General features: G+C 51.8%; 1 long non-coding RNA gene across 2 annotated transcripts; it reads left to right on the top strand.

The window, feature by feature from the left end:
- Positions 1-8216: 8216 nt before the first annotated feature.
- Positions 8217-12866, top strand: LOC138920230 (uncharacterized). 2 transcript variants are annotated; one of them, XR_011431066.1, is made up of 3 exons: positions 8217-8812; positions 10318-10723; positions 12381-12866. It is a non-coding gene; the product is annotated as an uncharacterized lncRNA (long non-coding RNA). The 2 variants fall into 2 exon arrangements; XR_011431067.1 differs by lacking the exon at positions 8217-8812 and adding an exon at positions 9509-9700.
- The last annotated feature ends 587 nt before the right edge of the window (positions 12867-13453 follow it).

Below are 13453 nucleotides of genomic sequence, written 5' to 3'. Positions count from 1 at the left end.
TTCCCGGTTCCAGGAGGGCTTCCTCTCTGCCAGGATTCTGGAGCTACCAGCCTCCCTTATGGGGATCTGTGGAGGGAGCAGCTGGGGGCTTCGGCCACTCCCCCCTATGCCCCAGCCTGCCAGCCCTGGAGATCTGGGGAAACAGCCCTCTATTGTTCTGCCTCCAGTTGGAGTGTGAGGGGCAGCGAGTGGCAGCCGCTGTGTTTCAGCCCCTCTGAGGGCCTGCAGCTGCTGCCCCGTCCCCTGTGGCTCCCTGGCCTCCATCGCAGCTCCCCCAGGCCAGACTGGCCCCAGCTGCCTAGCCCCTAATTAGGCAGAGATGAGATCTGCTCCCTGATCGCGTTCCCACGGGCTAATTATATACACGTGGGCTCTGGAGACCGGCAACCTGGCTGCTCCCTTCTGTCAGGAAGGTGTGATGGGCCCCTGGGAAAGGCACCCCTCCCGGCCTGCTGGACCTCAGTTTGCTCTTTGGGCAGAGGATGGGATGTGGCTGGAGAGGTCTGGTCCCGTCCTTGGGGAAATGGTTCTGGTTTTGCTACTGAGGCATTCGAGGGGAGGCCCCATCCTACCTGACGTCCTGTGTCCAGGGAGAGCAGGAAGGGACTGAGGAATCTATAGGTCCCTGACTCTAGGGTCCCAGGGTAGGGTGGGGACATAAGCGAGAGCATAGTGACAGCTGCCCCCCAGACGGACACGCACATAGGACGGCTTAGAGATGTGCGGGCCGATCCAGGCCCCGGACAGAACATCCAGGTTTCTAAAAATTTAATATTTTTCAGGTAATACATTCATGTATTTCCTCCAACACTTTATTAGGAAAATTTTCAAACAAAGAAAAGTGGAAGGAATTATACAGTGAACACTGGTATACTCAGAGGTATACTACTAGAGGCACACTTCTTAATATTTCGCTGGATTTTCTCTATCAGGCCTCTATCTATCCCTCTATCCATCTAGTCAGACAACTTATTTTTTTGAAGCTTTCCAAAGAAAGTTGCAAACATCAGTGGCCTTCTCTTAAAGGCACTTTAGCTGGAGTTCAATATTTGTTTACAGTTCTTTTTTCTCTTTTTTGCAGGGGGCGGGAGGTAAAATTTACATGCAGTGAAAAGCAGAGATCTTAAAGGTACCATTTGTGAGTTGAGACCGTGCATACTGTACCCCACACCCCAGCCGGGATACAGAGCAGCACCCTCGCCGCAGAAAGTTCCCTCGTGTCCCCTCGCTGTCAGTTCCTGTCCCCACCTCATGGATCTATCTGTGCATCTACATAAATTAAAGAGCACTAAGAAAAACACCCCTTTGCTCTGTCCTTCCCATTTCCGGCTCTGCTCCCCAAAACAGCCCACGTCCAACTCTTTTAGCTGTTTCTTCTGGTACTTTCCTCCGTATTTCTAAGGAACATGCTGTTCCTTGCTGTTTTCTTGATTAATTTTAGGCAAGTATTAAAATCTAACTTTTTTTTCCTTTTTTTTTTTTTTAAGATTGGCACCCGAGCTAACATCTCTTGCCAATCTTCTTTTTTTTCTTCTTCCTCCCAAAGCCCCCCAGTACATAGTTGTATATTTTAGTTGTGGGTCCTTCTGGCTCTGCTGTGTGGGACGCTGCCTCAGTGTGGCCTGATGAGCGGTGCCCCGTCCGCGCCCAGGATTTGAACCGGCGAAACCCTGGGCTGCTGAAGCTGAGTGCACGAACTTAACCACTCAGCCACAGGGCGGCCCTTAGGCAAATATTGACTGACTTTCTGGTGTGATGTCTGCTCAGGGTGGCTTTTGTGGCCTGACTGCCTGGGTTTGAATTCCAGCCTTTCCCCTTACTGGCCATATGACCTTGGGCAAGTGACTTAACTGCCTTGTGCCTCAGTTTCCTCATTTGTAAAATTAGGGTGGTAAGAATATTTCAGATTTTGGATTGTTATGAGGATCCAACATGTAAAGTGCCTAGAAGAATGCACATTGCCCAGTAAGTAATTAAAACTGTTTCTTTATATAATTGTTATTATTGAAGAAGATTTAAATTTCTCACCCTCCTCTCCTTTCAATCTGCATTTATCACAGTTTTCCATTAGATGGATATTTAGTGTTATTTATATTGTAACTATACATATGAATATGTTCCTGCCAAGTCAAATTGCATGTGACAGTTACATTTCCTTTCTTGCGAAAGTCTTTGTTTTTCCTGGACTTATTACCTGCTTTGATTTTCATTCCCTTAGTTTCGTCTTAACCCATCCTTAGTTCTTTGACGTCCTCCATTTCCCCATAGTTACGCATAGAAGATAATTTATTGGTTCCAGGTTCCTTCCTGGAACCCTTCGAGGGCTTTTTAACAACCTCCCTACCCCCTACTTTTTAAAAGGACGGTGGAACCAGTTTTGAAATTAGGATCTCAAGCACAAATACTATCTGTAAGAGAGCTGGTGAGCGCTCACTGTGTGTCCCTGCCCACTTGGGTCTGTGAGAGGGGTAAAAACTGGAGCCGTAGCTCCCGCTGCCGGGCCTCGCCGTTTACCCACAGGAACCCCTCAGTGCCGTCTGCTCACCGGTGCAAACTCTGGCTCATTCTGTGCCCCTTGCTTGCTTCATCCATTCATTCAACAAAAGTCTGCTGGGTCAGGAACACAGAGCTTGGGCGTCGTTGACCCACCTATTCCCAGATTGGCGTTTCCATCAACATGTGAGCAGCCAGGAGAATGGTCTGGATGGAGGGGTGTGTGGGGTCGGGTCAAGGCTGAGTGTGTGTGTATGTGACCTGTAAGGGGAGTGTCTGTGTGTGTGCTGACAGATTTTCTATGAAGGCCATTTGTGTACATATGCATGGGTGTACAGGTGTTGTCTGCACAGTGTGTGTTCAGGTTGGTGTATCTGTTAGTCTTTGCTGCATAACAAACCCCCCAAACCCAGTGGCCTGAGACAACAATTTGTTAGCCCTTGATTCTCTGAATTGGTGGAAGGGTCTGGGCTCGGCTGGGTGGTTCTTCTGGTCTAGGCTGGGCTCACTCATGTCCTTGCAGTCAGCCGGGGCTGGGTGGTCTTGGAGCCCCTCCCTCACCTGTCTGGCCGTTGGCAGACTCTTTGCTGGGTGTCTCAGTTCACCGCCATGAGGCTAGCTTAGGCTCATTCACATGATGATCCCAGGGCTCCACGTTGGGCAAGAGAGGACAAGCTCCAATGCACAAGAGCTTTTTAAAGCCTCTGCTTGTATCATGATTACTAATGTCCCATTGGTCAAAGTGACATGGCCAAGTCAGTTTCAAGGGGTGGAGAAACAGACTCCATCTCTTAGTGACCTTACAAAAGGATGTGAGGACAGGCATGGAGGAATTGCTGCAGCCGGTTTCCGATGTACCAAGCCTGTGTTCCCGGTAAAGTATCGGGGAAAGTTCCCAGCTTTGGAAGCAGAAAAACCTTGATTTCTGATGCAATCACTTACTTGCTGTGTGACCTAAGTTAAGTTGCCTCACATCTCTGAGCTTCGTAAGCTGGATAAAATGGAATGAAATGAGACGATCTTCATTAAGTGCCTGTGCTAGTCATTTGCTCATTAATGTAACACATATTTACGAGGACCTACCCTGTGCCAAGCAAAAGCCACAGCCTGGGGGTATCGTGGTGAACAAAATGAACCCAAACACCTGCCCTTGGGAAGCTCAGTCTAGGTTGCAGACACGCATTAATTGATCATCCCAATAATTTTATGGGTCCTGGAAGGAAGGAGGGGCTGCTGACCTGGCCAGGCAGGTCTGGAAGCCTGAGATATTTGAGCTGAGATGGGAAGGGTAGGTAGGAATTAACCAGGAGAAGGGATAGGAGTGGAAAAGGATTCAGATGGAAGGAACAGCGTGTGCAAAGGACCTGTGGTGGGAGGAGTAGGTTCTAGGAACAGGGAGAAGTTGGATGGGGCTGGACCTGGAGCGCAAGGGGAAGATTGTGCGGGGTTGTGGGAGCCTTTGAACAATGTGAGGGTCTATCTTGTCAGGCAGCCTGAAATAAAACCCGGAGGTCTAAGTATCCTCTACGAGGCCCTCATGACCTGGATTCCTGTTACTCCACCCACCTCTGCTTTACCTACTCTGCTATGGCCACGTTACGTCCTTGCCATTCCAGAAACAACCAGACACATTCTTACCTCAGGGCCTTTGCACCTGCTGTTTCCATTGCCAGTGTCTATCCTACCCTAGATATCCACGTGACCCGTTCTCTTACTTCATTCAGGTCTCTGCCCACATGTCACCTCCTCAGAGATGCCTTCTCTGACCCACCATCTCACTATCCTCCCAGCTAAACCATCAACATACAACAGTCAGTAGTTCCCTGCCCTGGTTTATTTTTCTTGCTAGAAAATTACACATAACTCCCTGACTCACAGTCGACAGAGGCCACGTGATCTGTGTCTTGTCTGTGTCTCTCACTGGAGGGCAGCTCCAGGAGGCAGGGACCTTACCTTGCTCTATGCCGTGTCCCTATGCCCTGGGGAGCAGTAGGTGTTCCACAGACACTTGTTGGATGAAGGAATGGGTGAAATGAGTGAGTGGAGGGCACACTGGAAGGAACTGGCTCCTGGAAATTGGGAGGTCTGGGTTCAAGCCCCCGCGGGGGAACCTAGAGAACCTGTTCGCCTCTCTGTTCCTTGGTTCCTCCAGCTGTGCTGTGCGGCATTTGTGGTCTCGAGGTAGGTTCCGGGTTTGGACAGGAAGATTCCAGGCTGCGGAGGGGACAGGGCCTGGGGGAGGAAGGGACTGGGGGCCTCCCCCTGGCCCTCCTGGGGATGAAAATAGCCCAGCTCAGCCCCCAGGGTGGCCCCCCCACCCTCACTGTGGCATCCGGCTGGAGCCAGGGGCCTCTGTGGAACCTGCCAGCCTGGCGCTGGGCTGTGACCGAGGCTGCCTGACAGCTGGGCCAGGCACCATGGGAGGGCCTTAAGGGCAAACTGGGCCTGTTGGTGTCCCCAACCTCCTCCCCCACCCATCCCTCCTCCCTCAGTGTCCACTAGCCGGATAAATCCCTTAATCCTCCATGTGCCTGCAGCGTATCCAGCTTGCAAAGCTCTTTCTCTGTCCGTGTCTAATTTCGCCCCACACAGTGGCTGGTTTCCCGATGGGGACGCTGAGGCTCAGAGAAGTCAGCTGCCTCACTGGAGGTGACACAGCTAAGACATGGTGCAGTTACCGTTAGAACCAAGTCTGGCCAAGCCCTGCCCTGCCAGCGTGTGTGTGTGTGTGTGTGTGTGTGTGTGCACGTGCGCGCGCGCGCGCGCGTGTGTGTGTGTGCCTGTGGGGTGGCATGGCTGCAGTTGAGCCTCACTACCAGCACCTCCCTTCACCGCCGGCCCCCGGGGCTCTGATAGGGTGTGGTGCTTCATGGATCCACAGCCAGGCTGCCTGGGTTCAAATCCCGCCTTTGCTACTTCCTAACGGGAGAGACTGTTGGGACCCCATCGTCCCCCCACCTCAGTGGCTGCCAATAGGACAAATCCCTTAATCTTGGACATTATCAGGACTAACCTTATGCATTGACCGAGTTGAAAAAATTTGTCACCAGTATTTAAGCGTGTAAACCATTGGAAGAATCACATGTACAAACTAACTAATGAGCATCTGTGCGGCCCAAGCACCAACTGTGTGCCCCGCACAGAGCCGAGTGCTCCCAGGGGAGCTCGGTCCTGCAGTAGGGGCCCCTGCAGGGGAGTCCCATTACCATCTCCTCCTACGGAGGCTCAGAAAGGTGAAGCCACATGGCTGAGATCACACAGCCAGGGAGGAAGGTGAGTTTGGGGGTGGCTGAGGCCCAGCCCTCACCTCTCTGGGCTTCTTGAGACCTAGTGGCGTTTATTCAGGCAGATGTGTCACTCCCTGTCTACATCTTGGTGTTGCTCTTGGCAAAACAGGGTGGGGCAGTGGTGAATGGCGAGCTTGCCCCGGCTCAAGGGGTGGAGGGGCCCCGTCCCAGTCCACGGTCACCCCCCAGGAACGTGGGCTCAGTGGGGTCAAAGCTTCTGAGTTCTCATGAGAGTCAGGATCTTAAAAAATGTTGAATATGTTATTGTCTCGCTGTTTAAATGTGGGTAAGTAACTATCTGAATGTAAAAATACCCCACACAAAGGGTATAATGTTTGTTACGCCATTGTTTGTTGCAGCAAACAACTGGAAATATCCATCAGTGGGAAGTGGTTAAATTGATGGGAGCTCAGCACGCAATGGGATCCCACGCAGCCATGGGAGGCGCCCTGCACACGTTTGATTTCGATGGCAAGACACAGGGCGAGATGTGGAACGGCATGCGCACGCGGTGTGCTGCTGTGTGTGGAACCCGGAGCATGTGTGCATACACTCAGGTACAGGCGTAAAACCTCCCTGAAGAGCCACCCGGGAGCCCTGCACAGTTGCTGCCTGCAGGGGAACCGGCTGGCTGGGGCCAGGGCTGGGCACGAGACTCACTCCTTACTTTTTGTACCTTTTGAATTTTGAACCCTGTGAATGCATATCTGTGCAGAAAAAATAAAAATAAATTTAAATAAAGTAGACAGCAAGAAACCTGAAACAGACGGACAGACAGACAAACATCAGGCCTGCAGGCCCAGTCAGGTCCCCCCTCTTCTGGGGCAACCACAGACCACATTCTGGGCTCTGCCCAACTTGGTTTTGTGGCTCTACCCTCTACGGTAATATTTTGGTTTCCCCACGCACAGCACCAGTGGGAAACTCCAGCCAATGGGCATCAGGTTCCAGGCTGGGCCACCTGCCAAGGTTGGTGGTGGGCAGGACACAGCCCCAGAATGGCGTCATCCAGATGCCTGAGTGATGACATAGCCCCGGATGGAATGATGACACTTCCCGCAGTCTCACAGGCCCTGCAGGTCTGCTGTTTGTCTTGCAACCTCCAGGTGGGTGTATGGACACCAAAACAACCAACCGTATTAACTCACTCTGAGCCTTCAGGGACTGAATTCATCTATCCACCCACCCACCCATCCATCCACCCATCCATCCACCCACGCAGCCATCCACCCATCTACCCATCCATCCATCCATCCACCCATCCACCCATCCATCCACCCATCCATCCACCCATCCATCCACCCATCCATCCATCCATCCACCCACCCACCCACCCAACCATCCATCCATCCATCCACCCACCCGTCGATCCAACGATCCATCGATCCATCGATCGATCGATCCATTGATCGATCCATCCATCCATCCATGCATCTATCCACCCACCCATCCATCCACCCATCCATCCATCCACCCACCCATCCATCCATCCACCCGTCCATCCATCCACCCATCCATCCATCCATCCATCCATCTGCCCATCCATCCATCCATCCAATATCCATTCAGCACCTACTATGTACTAAATCCTCTTCTAGGCACTGAAGATACAGCAGAGAACAAAACAAATAAAATTTCCTGTCCTCCAATGGGGAGACAGGCAGTTGTAGCAGAGAGTGGACATGCTGTGGAGAAAGCAGCAGCAGGGGAGGGAGATGGAGGCACTCTACGTTTTTCCCTTTTGTGTTGAGGTGTAATTGGTATGCAATAAAATTGACCCACTTTAGGTGTATGGTTTGGTGAGTTTTAATGGTTGTATACATCTGCGTATCCACAAGTTATAAGACATTTCTACCATCCTGTAAATTTCCTCCATGCCCCTTTGCAGTCGATCCCAACTCCCACACCACTTCACGTCTAGGAAACTGCCGGTCACTCTTCCTTGGCTGAAGATCGGGTTTGTCTTTTCTGGAGTTCACATAAATGGAATCTGGCTTCTTTCATTCAACATGATGCATCTGCAATTCATCCATTTCGTTGAGTGTTCGTTCCTTTTTATTGCTGAGTATTCCATGGTACAAATGTCCCACGTCTTGTTTAATCATCCAGCCTGGTGACAGACACCTGGGTTGTTTCCACTTTCTGGCTGTTATAAATAAAGCTACTGTAAACATTCATGTACCACTCTTTGTGTGCACGTGTATTGTCATTTCTCTTGGGCATGTACCTCGGAGTGGAAATGCTGGGTGTACGTGTATGTTTAACTTTATTAAAAACAGGGATTGTGCTTTTAAATAGGCTGGTGGGGGAGGGCTTCACTGGCCAGGGTACATTCCAGCAGAGAACAGAAGGAGGTGACGGGAGCCTCGTGGACTCCCATGGGAGAAGAGTGTTCCAGGCAGAGGGAACTGGTGGGGGGTGAGGGGCGGTGCTCCTGCTGTGTTTCAGGAACAGCATGGAGGCCAGAGTGGTGGGAGTGGAGCCAGCTGCGGGGAGAGGGCTAGGAGGTGGGGTCAGCTTTCCTCTGAGAACCCCTGGGAGAGCTCTGAGCAGAGGTGGGGTGGGGTCTGACCTGTATTTAACTTTAGGCTGCCAAGGGGAGAGTGGGCTGCAGGGCTGGAGGGAGGGAGCAGGGGGCGAGTGAGGAGGCCCCCCAGGGTCCTGGCAGGAGAAGAAGGAGCTGGACTGGGGTGGAGTGGCAGAATCTGGATCTACTGTGAAGGTGGAGCCAACAAGGGGAGTACTGGATGTGCAAGGCCACGGAAGTAGAGACATGAAGGTGGGCAGGGACCTGAGGTGGCCTCTAGGAGCTGTGTGACCCCCCCAACCAACAGCCAGCAGGGACGTGGACACCTCAGACCAGCAGCCACAAGGAAGTGAACATCGCAGACCCCCTGAATGAGCTTGGAGAAGACCCTGAGCCTCCACGACGGCACGGAGCCCAGCTGACAGCTTGATTTCAGCCCGGGGAGACCCTGAGCAGAGAAGCCAGCTGTGCTGTGCCCGGCCTTCTGATTGATAGACACTCTAAGGTGGTTTTTTCTTTTTTTTTTTTCTTTTGCTGCTTTTTCTCCCCAAATCCCCCCAGTACATAGTTGTATTTTTAGCTGTGGGTCCTTCTAGTTGTGGCATGTGGGACGCCGCCTCAGCATGGCCTGACGAGCAGTCCCATGTCCGCGCCCAGGATTCGAACCAGTGAAACCCTGGGCCGCTGAAGCAGAGCGTGAGAACTTAACCCCTCGGCCACGGGGCTGGCCCCTAAGGTGGTTGTTTTCAGTTACTAAGTGGGTGATGATTTTTACTGGACAATACGTGACTAATACAGGCATCCTAGAATCCTACTATGTCAGAGCTAAATGGGTCCTTAGCAGCCGTTGAATCCAACCTCCTCATGTACAGATGGGGAAACTGTAGCCCCCAATGCAGACAGGACTCGAACCCTGGTTCCTGCGGGGGGGGCAACCTCAGGCAGAAGCTGCCCCAGCCTGTGGGACCCTTCCAGGCCCGCCTCTCATCTCCTAGGAGGCTGCCGCACCAGCCCGTCTGCCAGCACCTCCTCCATCGGGGCGCTGGCCTCCCCAGAGAGCCAGCTTCTGGCCACCCACTGAGTACCCTCATCTCCCGGGCAGCAAGCTCAGGCAGGTCCCCCACTGGGCCCGGCCACGTAACAGGAGCTGGAACCCTCGCCCCCACAGCAGAGCACGGCCCGAGGGTTCAGGAGCCCGGCCAGAGTCTAGGACCCTAGGGGAGAGGAACAAAGCACAGATTCAGGCCTGGGGACCCTGGCCAGCGTCCCAGCTCTGCTCCTCACCAGCTGTCAGGCCCTGGTTGAGGGTTATTCCTTTGCTGAGCTACAGCATCCACATTTGTGAAGCAGGAGCAGGAATGCTTTCGTCCAGAGGGTCAATGAGCTAAGTGAGGTACGTGGAATCTGGGTGGGGGCTCCGTGGAGGCACAAATGCATGTCCCCAACCTCCTCCTCAGCACGGGCCTAAGTTTCCCCATCTGCTAAATGATCTCGCGCCCTAGATGTGCTTTAGCGGCCCTTGTAGCTCTAACAGTTGACTATCTGGGGTTCAAATTCTGGCTCTGCTTCTCACTAGCTGTGTGACCTTGTATAAATCACTGAAGCTCTCTGAGCGCCAGTTTTCTCACCTGTAAAATGGGGCTATTAATAATACCTACCATGATACGAGAGATGCAGGTCAGATAGCTAGTTGAGTGCCTCAAGAAATGTCAGCTAGCTTTATGATCATCATCATTATTATCGTTCTGGGCATGTGAGCTGGGTCATGTCTGCTGGACAGGGCGGCAGGGCAGAGCCTCCCAGGGGGAGGGAAGTTTGGTTTCCTTGGAGACAAATGTTTGTGGGCTGGGCTGGGCCAACAGCACATGTTTCTGGGAAAACAAAACAATGTCATTTTTCTCCCTCTGGCCCTGCACCCATCTAAGACCAGGCCCGGGATCACAGCACGTAAGCGGTAAAAACACAGGCAGGTTTTGGGAAATAAAAATATGCATTTATTTCTGTTCCCAGGTCCAGAAGCTACTTCCTATTTTTCTCTCGAGGGATGGCAATAGCTTGTGCAAACGCCTGGGGGTGTGCATGTGTGTCAGATGCGAGCTGGGTGTGCCTCACTACGACGTCTCCCCTGGTCGTGCTAGGATCGTGCTCCGGTCCCCTGATCACGGCTGATTCGCTAGTGTTGACAGACACCTGACTGCAGGCTGACAAGTCTCTCCTGGGGATGTGAAACTTGAATGGAGGGCACGCAGGCAGGGGGCGGTGGGAAATGCGCCACCCCTGGCCAGCGCCCTAGAGAGGACAGCCACGGGCTCTGCCACTGAACCCCCTGGACATTCCCGAGGAGTCTTCATGTCTGGAGCGTGCTCTTCTGCCATCCTGGGAACAGCTCTCCATAAATCCACCACTGGGCAACTTGGTGAGTCACTTTCTGGTGTTTGTCACCCAGTTCTCTCTGGCCGATGTGGTGATGGGGGGACAGAGCATTGTAGGGGGGCTGAGGGCAGACTGTGGGAGGGAGCAGTGACCCTCTGGTCTGTGCAGGCAGCTGTGGATGCTTCTGTGCAGAAAGAGCACTGGACTTGGAGTCTGGCTCTGTGACTTACCAGCTGTGTGATCTTGAGCAAGTCACTCAGCCTTTCTGTGTGGTCCAGTGGGGTGGAACCAGGGGGGATCCTGAATGAGCAGATGGGGAAACTGAAGACCAGACAGAGGAGGGGCTTTACTTAAAGCCACACAGCAGGTTTAGGACAGACCCCGGAGAGCTGCTGGGTCCGCCAAATGCCAGCCCTGAGCGGGGCGTCTGCTGGAGCAGGAAGCTCGTCTCTGACAGCAGGGCCTGCTTCCCCCAAGGAAACGTCACCGACCACAGATTCCCTTCCCCACCGATTGTTGCGTTTGGTCTGGTGATAGCATCAACGTCATACTCGGGGGCAGAGCAAACTGAGCCCAGGGAGGGGCAGAGACTTGTCCACAGTCACACCGCAAGTTCCTGGCAGAACTGGAGTCTGAGTCAGATCTGAAAAGCCCTGAGATTTTGCTCTAAATCAGTGTTTGTCAAGCTGAAGTCCGGGGATGAGCTGGGGACGGTGAGTAACTAGCTCTCCGTAAGAATTTCGTAAATGGTTTACTTGCATTTTGATGATGACCCTGAGAAAGTAACTCAGACTTACTGTGAATCATTGGTGTGACCGCAGGCGAGTCCTGCCTGAGATCGGATGGACTTGAGGTCACACTGGCATCAAAGAACAACATTTATTGAGAACTGACTATGGGCCAGGCCCCATGCTTTGCATTTTCCATGAATGTATCATGTAGTTAACCCTCACAACAACCCTATAAAATAGGTACTATTATCATCCCCATTTCACAGGTCAGGAGGTTGAGGCACAGAGAAGTTAGGTTACTTGCAACCAGGTCAACAGCGAGTAAGGGGTGCATCCGAGATTTGAAGCCAGGCCGACTCCAGAGCCCGTGGTCTGGACCACTGTGCTTTCCCACTGCCGTCAGCTCTGGGCGATGGGAAAGGGGCAGAGGCGGCCTTGATGCGGAAGGACAAATTCCTGCTAAGGGCAGGCCGAGCGAGGCAGAGGCAGAGAGTGGGAAGGACGTGTCGCTGTGGGTGAAACAGAGCCACCGGGTGGGAGAAGAAAGTCATCAGCTCACGGAGTTGGCTGGAAGGGTGTGACGAACCCGAAAGAAATGGCAGCAGGGCTGGGTGTCCCATGTTCACACTGCCAGTGACAATTCAGGTTTAGCAAAGGCACATTGTCCGTGTCACTAAATTACCGTTGCTGCATTGATGCCATGGCAGCATACCTCACAGCAGCTAGAGCCGCAGGCTTCAGAGTCATGATTCCTGAGTTCAGATCCATCTTCCTCTTCGTCCTCAGACTATGGGCAACTCACTCGGCCTCTCTGAGTCTCAGTTCTTCTCAACTCTGAAATGGAATTATAATAGCATCTGAAAGACTGCTAATTGCCTATGCAGTTCCCTTCTCTCCTTTCACTTTTTTGACCAAACCCTGATGTTATGCCTGGTGGCAACATACCCAGCTAAAACACTACATTCTCAGCCTCTCTTGCAGCTACTGGTGGCCAATGAATGGAAGTTGTTAGGTGAAGATTCTGGGAAATATCTTTAGAAGACACTGATGCAGCTGGGAGGAAAGCCAATTTGCCCTTCCTTCTCCTTCTTCCTACATGGGACTCAGGCATTATGGCTGGAGCCCCAGCAGCCATCTTGGATCAAGAAGTGACCTTGACGATGAAGCCGTATAGTAAGGATGAAGCAACACAAAGCTAGAAGGAACCTATGACGTTGATGACACCGTGAACCAGCCCTGACCTGGACTGATCTTTCCAGACTTCTTTTTTCAAATGAACTTTTTATTTCAGAACAGTTTTGGATTTACAGAATTGTTGCAAATATAGTATGGAGTTCCTATATACCCTATACCCAGTTTCCCCTATTATTAATATTTTACATTAGTATGGTACATTTATCACAATTAACGAACCGATATTGTTACATTATTATTAACTAAAAAGTTCACCCTTCATTTGGATTGCCTCTGTTTTCCTGAATGTCCCTTTTCTGTTCTAGCATTCCATCCAGGGTCCTGCCTGACATTTAGAAGTCATGTCTCCTTAGGCTCCTCTTGGCTGTGACCGTTTCTCAGACTTTCTTTGCTTTTGATGACCTTGATGGTTTTGAGGAGTACTAGTTAGGGATTTTGTAAAATGACCCTCAATTGGGATTTGTCTAGTGATTTTCTTATGGTTAGAGCAGGTAATGTGTTTCGGGGGGAAGACCACAGAGGTAAAGCGGCATTGTCCCCCTATTCCATCCAGAGCAGACACTGTCAACGTGACTTATCAGCGTGGATGTGAGCTCTGGTCACCGGCAGGCTCTCCACTGTAAGATTTCTTTCCCCCTTTTCCATGCTGTGCTCCTTGGAACCGGTCACTGTGCGCAGCCCACACTTAATGAGTGGGGAGTTATCTTCCCCTCCCTAAGGGTGGAGTAGCTGCATAAATTATTTCGAATTCTTCTGCATGGGCAGCTTGTCTCTTCTATTTATTTGTTTACTTGTTTACATCAGTATAGACTCATGGATATTTATTTTATTCTTTGGGTTATAATTGT

The sequence above is a fragment of the Equus caballus genome, chromosome 22, assembly GCF_041296265.1.
Source record: "Equus caballus isolate H_3958 breed thoroughbred chromosome 22, TB-T2T, whole genome shotgun sequence".
NCBI classification, from domain to species: domain Eukaryota; kingdom Metazoa; phylum Chordata; class Mammalia; order Perissodactyla; family Equidae; genus Equus; species Equus caballus.
Note: the sequence above shows the minus strand (reverse complement) of the source record. Positions and strands in the feature narration are given on the sequence as shown.